The sequence below is a fragment of the Lonchura striata genome, chromosome 11, assembly GCF_046129695.1.
Source record: "Lonchura striata isolate bLonStr1 chromosome 11, bLonStr1.mat, whole genome shotgun sequence".
NCBI lineage: Eukaryota > Metazoa > Chordata > Aves > Passeriformes > Estrildidae > Lonchura > Lonchura striata.
This window is the reverse complement of record NC_134613.1, coordinates 4601617-4620106: the sequence shown is the minus strand read 5'-3', so window position 1 is coordinate 4620106 and position 18490 is coordinate 4601617.

Here is an 18490-nt window from a genome sequence, read left to right as displayed (position 1 = left end):
AAATAAAAAAGTATCTCACTTTTCTCTTTCCCTATCTTGTTTTCAGTTTAAATTATTTACAATTTATACAGGATTATTAAAAACTAATATGGAGAACTTTCCCTTTGTGTGTCTGCTGGTGAATATGGCTGACCATAAATTCTTACTCATTTTTTTTGTGTGAATCATGCTATTTCATAAAATGCTTTTATAGATGTAATTTTTTTGTTCCAGGTACTCTGAAATCAGAAAAATCAACAGCATGCTCATCAATTTATCCTTGTATTCATACAAACGCTGATACTTTCTTCTCCTGGCATGGAGATTAGTCAGGGATATTTTAAAACCCTTTTTCCATTCGCAAAATTTAAACTTTTTGCAAGAAGGGCTTTTTGAAATACACAGTCATTTACCAACTGGTGGAGCTTGGTAAATAGCAGGAAGATTTGTCCACAAACATCCCCTTAACTGGAAGAGAGTTGTGACTCAACCATCTTTATTAACCTGCTTTAATTTCCACAAAAGCTGATGCCTTTGGGATATTGCTGCTTTTTTATTTCTGCTGACAGGAAGCATTACAAATGCACTGAATTTACTGTGGGGTTGCTACCACCTCGACCTACTGAAGTTCTGCAGAACAGGTTTCCTTGGCACAAATGTAAATGTATAACTTTATATAGAACAGCTGTAACAGATGTGTGTAGGCCTAGTTATCAACTGCTGAAATTGGTCAAAGCATTACCCCACGTCTATAATGAGATCAAATATGAACTATAAACCACCTAATTCTGATAAAGAACCCACTGAGCTCCAGTGGAAACCTACCCATTGAGCCCAGCAAGCCTGGAATGAGGCCCTGTTTGCAGGGGAACATTTAGTCACTGAAAAGGTGCCCCAAACATTTCATTTGTAGTATGACCTGGGGGAAAATACTGTAGTTAATGTAAATGAGTGAAGTATAATGTATCATCTTTCAAACACATTTGCAACAGAATTGAATATTCAACATGGACACCTGATCAAGGACCCAGCTAAAAGATGTTTTAAACCTCCCAGAACTTCAAACTTTTCTTGTTGTTTTCTTGGAGACACAAGGGATAGCAGTTTATCACTTTAAATGCTAAAACGTATCTTAGAATTAAAACAGGAAGTGTTAAACATTTAAGTCAGAAACTGAGTTTTCAAAGAAAAATACAAAATGCTTTATGAACAGCTACATAAATAGGTTATTTAATTCAGGAGCATTAATGTTCCTTTTAGGAATTATGAACTTCTATATGTTCTGGACTAATTGAGATATCCATTCTCCTTATACAATCAGTAGAATTAAGAGTTGTCCAGTGTCCTAAGTACTGGAAGAAATTCTGAAAAACATTATTCTAATGCTTTTTCAGGCTGCAGAAGTAGAGACAGTGATGTGATCTAATCAACATTCAATTGCCAACACATCTTTTAAGAAAGTTCTCTTTGGACTCTGTTTAGACCATTCCTGTGCTAGTAATTTTTCTGATTGTGAAACATTCATACTGTTTGGGCTTAACTAAAGAAACCAGGAGGTTTTACTAGGTCCTACCACTCTCACAGAGGAACAAAAATAAAGTGTAGGCTTTGTTCTAGACATACAAGCAGTGCCACAGAAATAGTTGGAATTAAAGCACATACTTTATGTTAAAAGCAAATGCTCAACTGTTTTGCAGGATCAAGAGCTGCAAGTCTTAGTGATGCCATGGGTTTCTATGACAACTAACTGTGATATTACATGAAGGATTATGATTTAAAGGAACACACATCTGGCCTTTTCCACTGATGTGGTCCTAGTTTATCCTGTACATAACTTGTGCTCAAATCTGCTCATCTTTGTGGAATCACAACCAGGAAGAGCAGGCCTTAGCAGACCACGCAGAAAGTGAGTGAAGTGCACTCTATTCAAGGAACAAATTTGAAGTGCACAGATTTCAAGGAATAAAAATAAATTCAGACTTGGGGCTGCACTATCCTGTGAGGCACAGCAGCAGCCCAGGGGCTTGCTGACAGCTGAGGATACTGCAGCAGCAATGCAAGAAATGAAGTGCCTGGTAGAAAGCTGCAGGTGCTCTGCACCCACACTCCCTCCCTTCACAGCCCTGACATGCTTTCCTGCACCCAGCCTGTCCTGGGGCTGGCTCCACATCCTGTTGAAGGCTTGAGTTGTGGAATTGCTAACCAAAGCCTGGTCCAGGCAGGTCATAGCCCCACAGTCTCCCCCCTCCACCCCAGCAGTGATCTCTACTGGCTCACTGCTCCTCTCAGCCCTGAACTCTGCAGAAATTCCACTTCCACCCTGCTTTCTGATTAACTTATTTTCCATTTGGCTCAGTAGGAAACATATTTGATCTCTTGGAGTTATACTCCAGCTATCTCCATGGTCCTCAGTGGTCTCTGCAAATACAACCAGAAAGGTATTTTCACCCCTTGGGAGTAGGTGCCAAAAGTAACTCCATATGACTTAGTGCTAAAAGCCAGCCCAGACTATCTACTTTGGAAGAGTGTGAGAAATATCTGAGAAAAAATAATCTCTCTCTCTGTCCTTGGTGTAAGAACAGCAGCCTGCTCTTTGACTGAGAGTGCCTAAACCCATCCTGCATGCCCCCAGCAGCCAGAAGGCTGCAGCATGTTCTCAGCTGCTCATGTGCTGTTGCCCAATTCATCTCAGCAGTTCAGCCATTTTGGGTAGGAATATCTTCTCCTCTGTCTCACTGTCTGATTTTCAGAGAGCAGCCTGGCTATGGGCTGCTGTGCATTCAGGACACACTGATTCACCTGCTGCTTTTACAGGCAAATGACTGCCAAATTTGTTCAATGGCCCTTTTAAGTACATGGCTGGCTTTGTAGCAAACAGCTCCCTTTAGACTAGGATAAATGCTTTACCAGGGAGATTAGTGCCACTGCCACTTGTGAAATCATGATATTCCCTACAAATAAAATCAGTGACTATAAATAGCCAGAACATCTTCCATCCTATGAGATTATGAGCTTCTTCCTTGCAAAACAGATGAGCTCATTGAGAGATTATTTTGTGATAGCCAGATAGCTTCAACGTAAGATTGAGCCCATCATCATTAGTCCAATTAAAGCTCCTTTTTATACCAGTAAAATAATTTATGTGCTGATAAACTGCTTCAGTTCATTGTTACTGCAATATCCACATCTGCTCTGAACACATCTATGTAATCAATATGGCCCACTAAAAGGTTTCTAAATGAGTTAACTCTTCCAGGAATCAGCCAGATTTCTGAGGACTATCACACTTTCTGTTCTGTGTTTCTTTTATTTACAGAGCCATTAAGTCCAATCACAAGCTGATCACACACACTCAAGCAGAGCATAATATGAATGTTGCATGCTATTACTGTAATAGAAGTTGAGCAAGAGAACCTGGCCTTGAGGCTACTTTTCCCATATTAAAAAAATAGCTAACGTAACCTGCATCATTCTGACAGAAGTAGGTTAGGGAGTGACTGTGTGTGCAGTCACATTGGCAGAGCAGGATGTACTATGAGGGACAGCAGAACAAGAGCCAAAACCAGGGAGCTCTCACTCCAATTCAGCAGCAGCAGGAACAGCACCTCCCAGAACAGCCTCAGCAACCTGACCAGAAGGGCCCATTTCACTTCCATGCCAAGCTGCAGCCAGCACTGAAGAGAAGCTGGGGCTCCAGTCTTCCTGTTCCTTGTCGGTGCCATCGCCCCGAGTCCCTGTGCTGCAGATGCAAACAGCTGTGCAGCTCCCAGGGCAGCAGCTCAGGGCAGCTGAGAATGGGATTCTTGTGTAAAGGTGTGGCTGTAGGTACAGCCATCAGGTTCCTGCCCTGCTCTCTGGGGTAGATCAGAAGCATTCTCAGGAATCACAGAAAATCTCTGTAAATGCCTAACTTTACTGCAGGTCCAGAAGAAACAAATCTCTCAGGCCAGCCTCTCCCTGCCCTGCTTCAGAGACTGTGGGGAAGACAAGCTTGCACACATTTATTAAGAGGCATGAAGCTTTTGTTGTTGGCTGAAATTAAAAACCCCAACTAAAAGGCCAAAGCCTTTTAGAAGTTTTGTTAACCTGCTACGAGGCACATCCTTGAACTTCAGACTTATCTACCAATCTCTTTTGAATCACATACTTTATACACTTGACCAAATTTGTGACTTTAAGGGTTTTTAGCAGCTGCAGATACCTATGCAGAAGCAATTACTTCTTCCTGATGCCTGCAGTATTCCATGAGAACTTTGCAGTGTGAAATGCAACTGCCCAGTCTCCTCTCAAGGTTCACTGCTGGCAGCCTCGTACCAAGCACTAATGCTGGTGCTGCACATGCATTAGAGGAGCTACAAAGAGGTATGTTTTCACTTAGAAGTGTTGTGGTGTGCCTTCATGCTTTACCCCCAAACCCTGGCTCCCCCATGAAGATGTCCTCCCAGGTGTGTCAATCACTCCTCCTTTCCCCACCCTGACCCCTCACAGCACTGTCTGCCACTCCTGGCATTCCAGAAGTGATTGGGCAGATTCAAAAGATGCCCTCTACCCCCAGGGGGCATTGGGACATCCAAGTGTCCTTTGTCCCCTGAGACCTCCTCTCCTGTACCTGGTTGGTGGCTCCCTGTCCCTTCTCCTGTCCCCTTCCCCAGGTAAAAGAGAGGGGGAACCACGCGGTCTGGGAGTTCTGGTGGAGCAGTGACTGAATTCAGAGTTCTGGTGGAGTTGTGACAGGATGCAGAGTTCTGGTGGAGCAGTGACTGGATTCAGAGGCCTGCAGGCCAGAATAAAAACTCTGGATGAAAACCCTCCATCAGAACTGACTCCTTTCCTTCACCATAGCCTTAAAAGCCTGTCCGGCAGCGGGAAGCCTGAGGAGCAACCCTGTGCACGGGAAGCTCCATCCCACTGCCACCTGGGCTCCTGCTTGCCTGGACTCCACGTGCCCAGCTGCAACATCCAGCTGGCCAAAAGTGTCTCTGGGGTGCAACACCACAGTTGCTGCTATTTGGTCCAGCAGCAGGGGCCAGACAAGCCAGGGCTTGTCCCGTTCTCAATATTGGTGACACCAATATAGAAGGAGTCATCACATGCATCCATACCATGATGGAGGCGAGGCAGCAGCCTAAACAGAAATTTTCAGCTGTTTGTTGCTATCTGCTGCTGATGTTGTCATTAGAAATGCAAAAAGACAACTCTGCATTTCCCCTGCTGAAACACAAACCTTTAATGAGTTTATTTTGAATCGTGTCTCAAAGACCAGGCAGAGATAGGTAGTAGGCTGCACAGCTTTAAACAACTTGTCAAAATCCTTTCAGGAAACAAAATAGCATACATTTTTTGAGTGGTTCCCATCTGTCTGAATTTCTAATTTGATTTTTGCGGCTCACACAGCTCAGATAGGATTTAGCTGAGAATTTGTAACCTGAAGCTGGGTTCCTGAAGTTTTCTTCATATCAGGATGGCACCTACATAAGAAAATTCTTAAGCTGCTGAGCTGCAGCTCAGGCCCTAGGTCTCCTCCCAGCCTTCTTCACATAAGAAGGGTCACCCAGCCCTGTCGCACTATGACACAAAATAACTCATGCATTCACTCAAAATGCAGAAGAGGGAAAAGAGGAAGTTTTATTTCTGACCTTGCAATATATAGAATTCGAAAAGTGACAGTGGATTGGAGGAAGAAATTTCCACCTCTCCAACCACACTGTTCAAAACAACAGTCCATCAATTCTCTCCTCCCACAAAGAAGAATGCAAACCAGTCATTATTTACATGACAGTGTGTGAAAAGCTCCAGTAGAAACATATAAACATCAGAAGGCATAGAAAACTTTTCAAAGAACTTAAAAACTTTTAAAAGGACAGGGTGACATTGCCCCAGACCCCAGTGTCCCTGAATGTGCCAGGTACAGCTGCAGGGGAGCAGCTGTAACGGGGGTGCAACACTGGCTCTGCCTCTGGCTACCTCCTCTCTCCACCCTTCCTGCTGGTCCTGGTACCATGTTTTGTTAGTTGGTTTGGTTTAAAATCCCTTTGGAGGTTGTTTACAAAGGCTTTGGCTCATGAGAAGCACAAGGCCCACTTTGAAAGGCTGGTGTGCCCAGAGGCAGTGAATTCTACATTGCTTCAGTTGTAGAACTCCACCTTAGAGTTCCCATCCAGGAAAAGGAGCCAAAGATAGCTGCCTCTTCCAAAGCAAGATCTTCTGGAGTCTACATCACCGGCTGATGTTTTGAAATTTCCAGTGGACCGCATCAGTCATGGTGAAGTGAGAAGCAGCAACCTTTCATGAAGAAGTACAGCATCATCTGTGTTGAGGATACTACCTTGTTTCAAAAATCCCACATCTGTTAGAATCCTTTGGGCTCCTATTATAACATATAGTGACTAAAAAGAATTGCTTTTTTCCTGGTGTTTCAGTCAGTTTGCTCTGTGTGCCTGGCAGCATTTTGCAGTTTCACTCTTTCCCCAAGGCTGTCAGTCAGTTTTCCCTGTTTGTGTGGGCTTTTCACACACAACACAGAAGAGGAAAATACTAAAAAAACCCTGGGAAAATGTGATTACAATCCACTTAAAATAGGGGGAATATGCAGGACCAAGAACTCCTCTGACTTTTTGAAAAAAGTGAATGCATTTAAAATTTCCTATGCCTAGTTAGCTGTAGAAAATACAATCTCTTTCTATGACAAAAGAGCACAAGTCATCAGCTTATCACTGTCTCTAGTGACTTCAAAATCAGCTGAATTCATCTCTATTGATTAAATTATATACAGATATGTAGGTTAAATGAGTGTAAGAAATCAGTGGTCAACTTCTGCCTAACATTTTTGAAACACAAGCTGAGTAACGCATTGCTCTTTTTAGGATTGGAGAAAAGTATGTGGTTATCAAGGCAGGAAAGTCAGAAATTTAGGATTCCCCCCCCCCCCCCCCCCCCCAACATAATTAGCTCTATCGTTTACAGATCTTTAGTTTTATTCTGTTGTTTTAAACAGTTATGGGCTTCCATCCCCAAAGGTAAGAGCTGCACCCCTCCAAGGAGGGGCACCTACTTTGATCTTTTCTGTCCCAGCAGCTCAAGCTGCTCCTCTACACACGGATCTGACCCAAGAGGCTGCAGCTGAGGCCCAGGAAGCTCCATGGCCCTTGGTGGGAGGGGTACAGAGCGATTCCCTTGTTACACTCGGTGCTCGAATATTTGTCACCTTTTACAGAAGAGCTGCGTTAAGAAAAATCATCCATGCAGAGCTCCTATCTACATGGGGATGGAGCTCAGTATTTTTTGTGACGTTCACGTCTGTGAGCAGACTGGGTGGTAAATACAAGCAGCTTTCTTCACACACCTACTCAGCCAAGTGCCATCCCCATCGGGTACGCGTGGCCCTTCACAAGGCAGGGAAAGCAGCAGGAACAAAGGGAAAGAGCAGGGAAGCACATTGCTCACGCTGATAAATGTACAATTTCTGCGGCAGCAGGACGGCAGCCAGTGCCCAGGAGCTGACCAGAAGATGGAGACAGAGGAACACTTTTGGAAGCACTTCGGGAGCTGCCCTGGGAAGCAGGGCAGGGGCCAGACCCATCCCACGGGACACAGGGAAGGAGAGCTACCCAGCTGGGTAACTAAAGGGACATTTCTGCTCTCCAAATCCCGTTTGCTCTGGAAAGATGACATTTTCTGAAAATATGTAAAACTTCAGTAAAAAAAATGAAGTAACATCTACAAATCTTTTGAGGCAGAAGAAGAGAAAATAATTATTAATATTCTGAAGACATCATGTCTCTTTCTCAGAAGGCTGTGCAGACACTACACTCTTTGGCAGGTATCTCTACACAAGAAGCCAGTGACACTCAGGTAACCCTGGAGCATTCTTATGATATCACAGCAGCTACTATGGTCAGAATTCATCCAGAGGAGATCAGAACATTCAAAGGACATTCAAAGACAGTTGCTTATAGGTTGTTGTGGTTATTTTCTTCTGCTGAGCTCATGTGCAAGTTCAGAAAATACTCCTTGAATTAAACTGAACTATTAAGTTCAAGCAAAGTGTTATATTTCTAGACAACTGTTCCTATTAATTTAAGTCACACTAATTTTACTATTCAGCATCTTGACAAAACCACATGGTATTACCAGTATGGGACTAAATTATTCTGGTGATTTTAGTGTTTCTGAGAACCTACAGCATACTTTGTATTCTGAAAAAGCACCTAGAAATCTATTTTTCTGAGGTTCATAAAGCCTTCACCGGTTTGCCAGTATTTACTTTGTCTCAGACTGAAGTCAGCCAGGGAATTAATTCTGTATGATAGCCAGATAGACTTGTGATGGAGTTTTATAATCTGAGTGCAGCACAGGATGGCTCGATGAACAGTTTTCAGTGCATATCCATTGGTGGTTACAATTTAGTGTAAAAAGGAAAGTATGCTCACATTAATGTTCCAAAGCTAGTCTAATCAATTTTATTAAACTACCACATTTTCAAAGTGGAAAAACTCAATTTGGAGAAGTAGTGTTGCTCAATATTTATCCATGATTTCTTTCTCTTTTAATTTCCATTTATTTCACTTTTCCAAACCCATTTCTAACTAGGAACACTGGAAACTGTTCAAATCTGTCCTAATCAATCTTATGTTCCTATCTTGATATCTTAAATATCAAAGTAAGAAGGACTTTATAGGAATAATCCACATTAACTGTTAAAGTGGAATCTTCAACACCACCTACTTCAGTTACCTACCCAGCATCCCTAGGAAAACAGACAGAGCCCCTCATCTTCAGAGACTGTATGAGAAGTGAGGCAGTGTTACAGACTCTGTTTTCCTCTGTCCAGCCAATGTTCGCTTTGGTACCTGCAATCCATCTGTCACACTCGGCGTGGAGCCAACTGCTTGGCAGTCTGCTACAATGTTCTTCACTTTTGTTTGCTATTAACCTTTTGCATTACTGATTTAGCTGCTGATTGACTATGGTTTCTTTTGCAGAACATGGTAAGAAATATTTGGGAAACACCCTATCGATGACATATCTACATACCATTTCAAGTGGGTTTTGTCAGTACTACCTTACATAAACAGTCTGCAAATATCCCCGGCTTCCTCCACAGAAAAACTCTTGTAAGACACATCTATTTGTAGAAACAGGGCTCCTAAATGACAGAGATGGACATGGGTGACTCATGCTAAAGACTTATCAGTTGGACACTAGCAAAGAGTTAAAAAATAACTTCTCTGAACACAAACTTAGGTAACCAGTGGCAGAGAAAAAACACATGATCAGTGGCCAGCTACAGAGAAGGAACAAAGTCTCCAAGATGAATATTGGGGCACATAAGATAGAGTACTTTGGATCTAATTAGCATAAGAGATCTCATAATCAGGATGCCTTGGCAAGAACAAATAGAGCTTTGAGGATTGAATCAAGACTGGCTGACAGAAAAAGAAGATTGAATCAACTTCTGCAAGCAATAGATGTTGCAAAATGTATAAGTTTGTTATTTGATTATTAACCCAATCATTGTAGTAAAAAATTATTAGCCTTTCTAGAATAGTATATAAGCATATGTAGTCCACAATAAATCCAGCTTTTTATCCCCACTTAGTCTCCCCATCTCTCTCACCATCGCCAACAGAGGAAGGACTGAAAGCAGCCTCCAGGTAGGTTCTCTGGGGAAGTTCAAAACTCCATCCATATCAGCTTTAAAACCTGCTCAGAGCCTTTCAGCAGTTCACCTTAATCAACCCATGGCTCCTCTTTTAGTCACCAGGTTTTGCACACACACAGCCCTTGCCATGATTCTAATGCAGCTGCTCTGGGGTTAACACAACACTTCACAGCCACCATCCTCTCCTGGCACTCTCCCCGCCTGACCTTGGAAGTGTTTTAAGGTGGGAGTGGGAGACAATCCTGCACTGCCCCAGCCGTGGTGGGTTTATTGTCTGCAGAGCAAAGGCAGCAGGGACAGGGCTCTGTGGGCTGCAGGCTCGCTGAGGCAGTGGCACTCCTCAGGGGACAGCTGGCTGTGCTCCCCCAGCTCCTGCCCTGTCGCAGCTCCTCTCCTCTCAGTCATACAGACAAACAGCTGGCTGGCAGGCAGTTAGGAATGGGTGCCTAGGGCAGCAAACACTGAGGCATGCAAACACTGAATAGCACCTGCTTATAAGAAGTTCAGAAAACAGAAGTACAAATGTACCTTCCCGAAGAGAAAACATAATGAGAACTAATAAAAAATACTGATGCTGCAGTGAAAATTCCCTAGTATAGCTGATAAACTCTTCATCTTATTTGAGTATGAAACTCTTCAATTGCCTAATAAACAGAAGGTGATTTCAACTCCACCTATTCCTTGTACAGCACCTCTTTGCCACAAGAGTGCATCCTTGCAGCCTGCACCAGGCACACCTCTCTTGCTGCAGCATCAAGGTACCTTAAATCTTGAGCTGCCTGGTATCAGCAGCCCTGAGCAGAGCCTCTGATAAGTAGCTGTTTGCAAGTGCTTAGTTTGATATAAGATCTGTTTTATAGTGCAGAAAATCAATGGGATGGTAAGAAAATGCCTTGTAACTAGATTTAAGATAGGTTTTGTATATTGGCACGCTAAAAAAACACTGCTAGAAAAACAGTATCCAAACTAATATTGAAATATCCAAAGCAATATCTCTGGTCAACTTTCTTAGGATTTCCTTGCTATATCACCCTTTTCCCTAACATGCTAACAACAAAAGAATAACTACCCTAATAGTTTAACTCACAATTCCTTACCAGGTACTGGCTCTGTCTTTGTCAGCATTGCAAAAAAGTGGTTTTGTAAATTAAACTTCTCAGGTGGTTATCTCCAGGCATGTCTCTAGGAATAGGAACGAAGGTGAATAGAAGTAACACAGTATCTGAAGTGTTCGCTTGAATATTACACAGTTTCACACACCCAGGACTATGAGGCTTGTATGTAAACCAGGCAAAGGGAAAGCTGATGAAAACAGACGTCTCCTCAAATTTCCCTTTCTAAAAGAAGTGGTTCCAGCTTTTCATGGATTTTGACTTTCCCACCTGAGCTTGTTCACTCCTGTGCTTGCCCTGCACAGTTGGGTACAGAGTTGGAAACCTAAAGAGAATTTTGAGTTGAGTATTTCCTACTTTGGTCAAAAAACATTATTGCTGAAATCCTATGAATTAGCAGAAGCAGCATAGCTGATCCCCAGTCAGGCTATTTCACTTCACAGACATATTTCTGGAACTTCACTGCTGTCTTCCCAGAAACCACTCCCTCTAGGAATGATCTCATACTTTACAGGAGTAGAAGCATCACTTCTGATATTTCCACAGTTTCCACAATTTCTCCATTACAACTCCCCTGTAAAAAAGCCACTATAAATAATCCCATTTCAGATATAAAGGCTCTACAGATTATAGACTTGTTCCTGATAATTTTTCCTGGGCTGATAAACAGTTGCATTGTTTTAATTTACAGCCAGTCTGCACTGTTGGACTCTTAGTAAGGTCTCACTACCTGATGCTTTGGAGACTGACTGGTCTAGAGGCTGTGCCGAAGCCATGGGGACAGCTGGGTCACTGCCCCAGCTTGTCACACGTGGCACCTCACAACTGCCACATGAGGTCAAGCAAGCCACAGAGCCGGCTGGTGCCTCCCTTTCCTTTCCACCTGTCATCTGTCTCAGCTCTTCAGACTCGGAGCTCTGCAGAACAAGGGTTTCTTCTTACGACCAACTCATCCAAGATCACAGGTGTGGCTTCTAGACACAGCTGCAGCACAATGGGAAGCACAAAAGCAGAGCTGAGCTATTGTCTGAGACTGTCCCCAGCATGAGGCTGCTGAGGCCCAAGAAGTGCTCTCAAAGGAGGTGTCAAGGGCAGAATTCATGACGAATAAACTGCTCATCTGAATGTCTAAATGAGTGTGCACATTACAGTCATTAAATTCACTTAAGAGGCAGACGACTAATGTGATGCACACAGTTGTAGACAGAGGACAGTGTAGTCACTGAAATCATCTAACTAATAAATATTGGTGGCTGTTCTAAGTTTCTCAATGACCTAAAAAGATTTTTGTTTTCAACTTCTTAAAAAAAGAAGGAAGAAAATATTTTTGCAGAAAAAGGAGGATTAAACAGGGAGATCAATGCTCTTGGTTAAACATATACATATCAGAGAAAAGTACTTATAGTAATAAGTGGTGGCTATAAATATGGAACAGTATTGGATGTGAAAAGAGAGGCAGGATATTGGTGTGAAGTGGTGGCACTCTTACTAGCAAGAAGACAACAATTCCTGGATAAAAAAGCAAAACAGGGCAACAGAGAACAGCATTTTAAAAAACACTACAAAACCCCCAAATTTCTCATAGGTTGAAGTAGGCCGCTACTGGAAAATACAAATAAGAATCTGATCCCAAAACATATATAAACATGTCCCAAATCTCACACAAGAGATTTTTTTAACATCTTAATTCAAAAACTCTGAAACTGTGACTTTTCACTCATCAGTGACTTTTCACTCCATCAGTAAAGCAGCCAAAACAGCCAGTGGAGGATAAGGAGGTACTCTAGAGTAGTCTGATCAGCAAAAGGAGGATTTCCTTCATCTCAGCAATTGAGAATCAGCTGCTACAACTGTACCTGCCAGTTACTGGGTTTGGACTTTTAGGAATTAGGAATTATTATTCTTTAATTTTATCTCACATCACTAATGAATCAGAACAACTTTCTGTTGTATGCATGATTAAGAACTCTCAAATTGAAAGCTTGTAACACTGAAGGTGATCCCTTTGTTTGAAAGAAAACTTCCCTCCTACAGGTAAATGCAAAGCAGCACAGTTATATTCTCCCAGCATGCCACCAGGCACTGCCACCATCTCTTTTCAAGAATTTCAGGCAATAGGTCAGATCCTGCTTTCAGGCATATGTGATTAGCTGGGGATCAAATTAATCACAGGTGAAAACGTAGCTATGACAACCAGGTCAATGGGTGTATTCATATCTGTCTTTGGAAGTCCAAACACAGGTAAAACTGTTTTCAAAACGTCACTCTGGTGTCAGAGGCAGGAATGTGGCAAAGCCCACCAAGGCTCGTGCACAGCCACCGTTGTGCCCCACACAGAGCTGAGGCTCGGCGCCCTCAGTCCCCATCGGCTCTGGCCAGCCAGCCACTGGCTGCTCTCTGCTCAAGTTATAGAATCAAGGGTCTTATATAATTAGTGACCTTTCTGTTATAAAACAGGGATTAATTGTTACTGCAAGGCCTTCAGGCCAGCTGTTGGCCACCACAATATCAAAATACAGCCTTAGTATTCCCATACTGCTAATAAGCTGAAATAAAGCCTGCTAAACTATTTTCCATGATTTACAGTGGTAAATTTCACAAATTTCTACCTCTGGTAGAAAATGTAATTCAAGAAGAGGGATAGGTTTCATTTTTCTAGCCTCTTCTGGACTCCAAAGACCTCAGAGAAAAAGTCAATTCCATTCATTTTCTTTAATGTTGTTCATTTGTGAGCAAAGACAGACACCCAGCAACAAACAAGCAAAGGAGATTGGTGCATGAAAGAGGGACAACTGTGACCTGTTCTTTGGTCTGGGCATCATGCAACACCATTCTGTTACTATATTAAAATTTGATTTTACAGCCACTAAGAAGTTCTGAGCAGCCCCTAAACCTGTACAGTGGAACTGACACAAACTTCGACAGTGACATTACCTGTGGAAACATCAGCTGGAAAGGGCTCCTGGTTTTCCACATGTCCAAGCTGGGGGAGAAAGCTGAAGACCTCACAGTTGACTATTTGGGCCTGGTCAAGTGGGCAAATGATGGGACGCAGCACCAGCCTTTTGCTGGTGCCACAAGCAATGCACACAGAGTTGGTATCTGAGTCAGTGATCCTGGGCTTTCCCTTGACAGAATGGCTCTGTCCCAGAACTTTGCTGGGGTTTTGTGCACAGGGAAGCCCTTGGTGCCTTTCAGCAAAAACTCCAAGACAGGTCTGGAGATCTTCGTGTCAGCTGCCACCTTCCAGTTTTCCTGGTTTTAGGAAAGCTAAGGAAAACAATAACTTGTGGATCAAGATCCTCCATTGCCAAAGAATACAGCAGGACAATTTGTCCTCCTTGTTCAGGCTCCGCCTCTTTGTAATTGCTGCTGGTATTTTTCATGTCCAGGTGGATAAAGGAATAACCTAGCAGCAGCCAAGAGCTGTTTCTTTCCTGCAGCAGGTGCTTACAACAAACAGTGAGTGATGAGTCATCCCACTAACAGCAGAAGAATTGTATTCATTATTTACCAGTCCCTGGGGTTCTGTGCTGCTTGGAGATGGCCTCCATCTCCTCTCAATCATTTAACACATTCCAGTTCAGTGCAGTTAATACAGCTCAGAGCACAAATCTTGTCCAGAAGAATCTCCCACTTACTGCTCTTTTTGTGCAATCTCTTCCCCAGTCTCATGTTCCATCACCAGCCTTATAGCCCACTGGCAATGGTTCAGCTCTTTTGCACTTTAAAAATTTATCTGGTGTTCACGAAAGGTGCTGAACTGCCAGCACTCAAAACTGCAGCCTGATGTCCCACGGAGCAGGCACAGCAGGGGCAGGGAGATTCTGTTGTGTGACACTGATGTGATAATGCATCTCAACCCTTTTATGAGGCCCATTCTTTGGAAGTCAATTAGGTGCATTTACAAACAAATTAATTTCTCACCTTCTAGCTGAGAATATGCAAGGTCCAGCCATACAGAGTTGGACTAAATATACCTCTGGCCTCACTATCCTGGATCTCCTGATGTCCAAGCTAGATGCTCCAGGGAAAAAGCAAGAGAGAAAGTACTAGCCTCAAATACCCTTCTGCAGACTGCAGCTCAGAGACTTCCTGGGTGTCTCGGTTTGAAAAGACAGGTGTCTGCTAAGGAAGACAGGAGCCTCTCTTGAAATGGAAAATGTAAACCCCTTCTTTTTGAATTATTATAATTTTAAAATCAAGGGGCTCTTAGATAAAGACAGGGCATTGGAATAACAGTTCTTTATTGTGGAAAAAAAAGAAAAGAAAATATAAAAATAGAAATGCAAGTAATACATAACAACACAGCCAGAGTGAGAGCAGCCCTGTCCCCTGTGGGTCAGGGAGGTGGCTCAGCCCCATCCCAGGGGGGCTCAGCCCTCCTGCAGTGCCAGCTGTGCTTCTGCTGGAGCAGGATCCTGCACAAGGGGGGAGTTTTCCTTGGAGCTCCAGGGCTGGGGGAGATGGGCCTGGGCTCCTCTGGGAATGCAGTGGGAAGAAAGCTGCTCCTCTGGGAATGCAGGGGGAAGAAAGCTGCTCCTCTGGGAATGCAGTGGGAAGAAAGCTGCTCCTCTGGGAATGCAGGGGGCAAAGGTTGCTGTGCTGTCCCAAATCTCAGATTGTATCCAGGTAGGAATGCTTGGTTCTTCCCCCTGGGCGGAGCATCTCCCCATGGATGATGGAATTTTCTCAGCCATGCAGGGACACTCACTGGTCCATTAAAAGAAGATAATTAATGATTAATGGCCCATTAACTGAAGAGATCTCCTGGAGGGAGGATTGGTCATGTGAAGAGATAAAGAAAACTGCCCAAAGAACAGAAGATAACTGCCCCACCTCTAACAAATGGCAATAGAATACAAACCCCCAGCCACATCTTGCATTTCCAACCTAAATCACTGGGTTTGAGGTATTTAGGGGTGCCTAGAGAATATGAATGCCTTTTCCACAAACTTGTTCATGGAAGTCTTGGGCATCTGCAATCCTACAGCAATAATCCCATAGTTAATCTACCTGTTGCAATAACCCTTGCAACACATTTCCACAATTTCCTCTTGTGGACCTCCCACATGAGGTTCACATGACTAGAGAAGATAGTGATAATCGTTGCCTCATCTGCCAATGACCTACCCCAAGATACAGGACAAAATACAGCACATCTCCAGAACTCTGCTTTACCTAGGTCAGAACAGGAGTTAAAACAAGAAGGCTTTTCTAGGACATCTCTGGATGAAGAGGTTTGTAATGTGAATTTTTGCCATGAGGTGACTGCTGGTTATAGCCTAACAGACAGAGAATAAGGTCAAACCACCAGGTCATTAAATGGTAGGTTTTTTAATGCAGCTAATCTGGGGCAAATACTAAACACACTTAGAAGTAGGGCTGGAGCTCCTTTGATGATCCAAGGGTAACTGCCAATGCAACAGTGCTCTTTCACCATCATCCTCCCTCAGGGAAATAGCTAAAAACCCTCTTGTGTCCCCATTCAGCATTTCTGGAAGGAAGGTGTACACTGAATATTTGCAGCAGCAACTTAGAAAGCAGTGCAAGTTTGAAAGGATTTAGAAATATTCAAAATTAAAGACATCTGGAGAAAAATGTCTATTACATGTTTGTCAAATACAAACAAGGTTTCCTGGGAAATGTTTTGAGTTTTCATTGCAAACCACAGTTACTTAAAGCAAAATTGTAAATACAAGACTTCAGAGTGTTTCCCTTCTCCATTTTTGACAGCAATATGACTGCATTAATTGAAAGATTGTTTCTTTATGTTTACTAAATCTTTGGTAAAACTAAACCAACTCAACAAAACCTTCTTAAAAACTAACAAATGGAAATGCCAACAGGTGACGAGAGAGAAATAAAAAATGAAATTTTTGCCATTTAGAAGACTTGGTGCATTAAAAAGAAGATAGAAAAGGAATTATGGAAGAGAGAAAGAAATTGCAAGATTTTTTTTAAAGGTAGAATCCTGTTACTGTAGTATCCTGTACTGTACTGTCTTGTACTGGGCAGTTAATTTGGCTATAAACAAGAAACGCATCTGGCTTCATAAACCCGCCCTGAGCTGAGTGACAGGGACCTCAGCCAAGCCCATTCCACCCTGAGCTGCAGACATCCCACTGCTCTGGGGGCTGCAGACCCGTGATCCATCCAGACTGGGTTTTTCAAACCCCTTTATAATGAGGGGCTGGAGGAATAACTCTTCTTTGCCACGTGGACATCAGGGCGTGTCTTGTCCTTGTCTCCAACCCCCGACCCCACAAAACACATGGAAATTAAATGTCATAGAATCCTATAGGAAATCCAGTGCCATCCACAGGGTTTCAAAGGGACAGCTCTGTGCCTGAGAACCTTGACATTGATTTATGTGAACAAGGAAAGTAGCTGTTGCTCCTTCTCCTGGTGCCATTCCAAATAGCTTAAGTTCACTGAACAGTTTATTGCTTGGGTCTTACCCAGGCAGAGCAGAGCGAACTGACAGTGAGGGGATTTATTCTTCAGGGCTTTGGACAAAGCCAAAGTGCTTCAGTCTGCCTGAGAACCAGGGAATACACGTTTTGTAGATTATGATTCAGAAGAGTTTTCTCCAAAAAAGACAAACGTGAATTACTCCCATGGAATACTCAGTATTCACAACCACAGCTACTTCCTTAACTCATTTCTGCAACAAAACACAGCAATGCACTTCAGACAACACCATGGATTGATGTTTGCCTGGACTAAGTCCATTAACTCCAGCACTAGCAAGTGTCACTACTTGTGCCCATTTTCTATTCAAATATCTTGAAGAATTTTTGGGATATGGGTCTGTATCTTCTGGAATGAATAGGGAAAAGAGAGTATTTTTCTGATAGCTTTGGCAATATTTCTCCACACTACCAATCGTGACAGGAATTTTCAGTTGTCTCCCAGACTTTTTCACAACTTACTTATGTGCAGCTATTCTGAAGTCAATGCATTCTTCATGATTACACAGGAGACAGACTGGCAAATACCCTGTATGACCTAATCAGTTGCTGTGACCATGCTCTTAATGTAACATGACAGCTCTTCACTCAGCAACTTTGCAAAAGAAGCTCTGCTATTTAGAACTGTTATTTTTATTTTTATTTTGAGCTTACACAGTAAGAGATTATGCCTGAGTTATCCTCAGGCTAAAAGAACACAAAGTATGTGTGCAGTTGGAGCATATGAAACCTTGTGTGGCTCTTTTCCTCTGGGCGAGCTGGGAATGACACCTACCTAGCCAATGAAATCAGCTTGAGCAAGACAAAATCTCCCATTATTTACCCAACTTTAAGTTATAAATATTCAGAGTATACACTCATAGAGTAGGGGACAGTTTGGGTTGTAAGAGACCTTACAGGTTTCCTGGATCCAACATCCTGCCATGGGCAGGGACATCTTCCACTAGGCTAGGTTGCTCCAAGCCTCACCCAAGTGGGCCTGGAACACATCAAGGATGGCAATTATACAGCTTTTTTAAAATTTTAACCATGAACATGAAAACCTTGCTCCACATGCAAAAAATTCAATTATGACCCTGTGCTGTAGAAAATAGTAATGTGATTATATTTTGCACAACAAAAGGTGAGGGGAAGTTAAAGAGAATGAGCAAGAGTAAAATGCTAAAGTAATTGAAAGAGATAAATGAATTTTATCATTAAATTTGTCATTCTGATAAATGTAAGATTTGAATGCAAAAAGAAAACACCCCACCACACATTGCTCA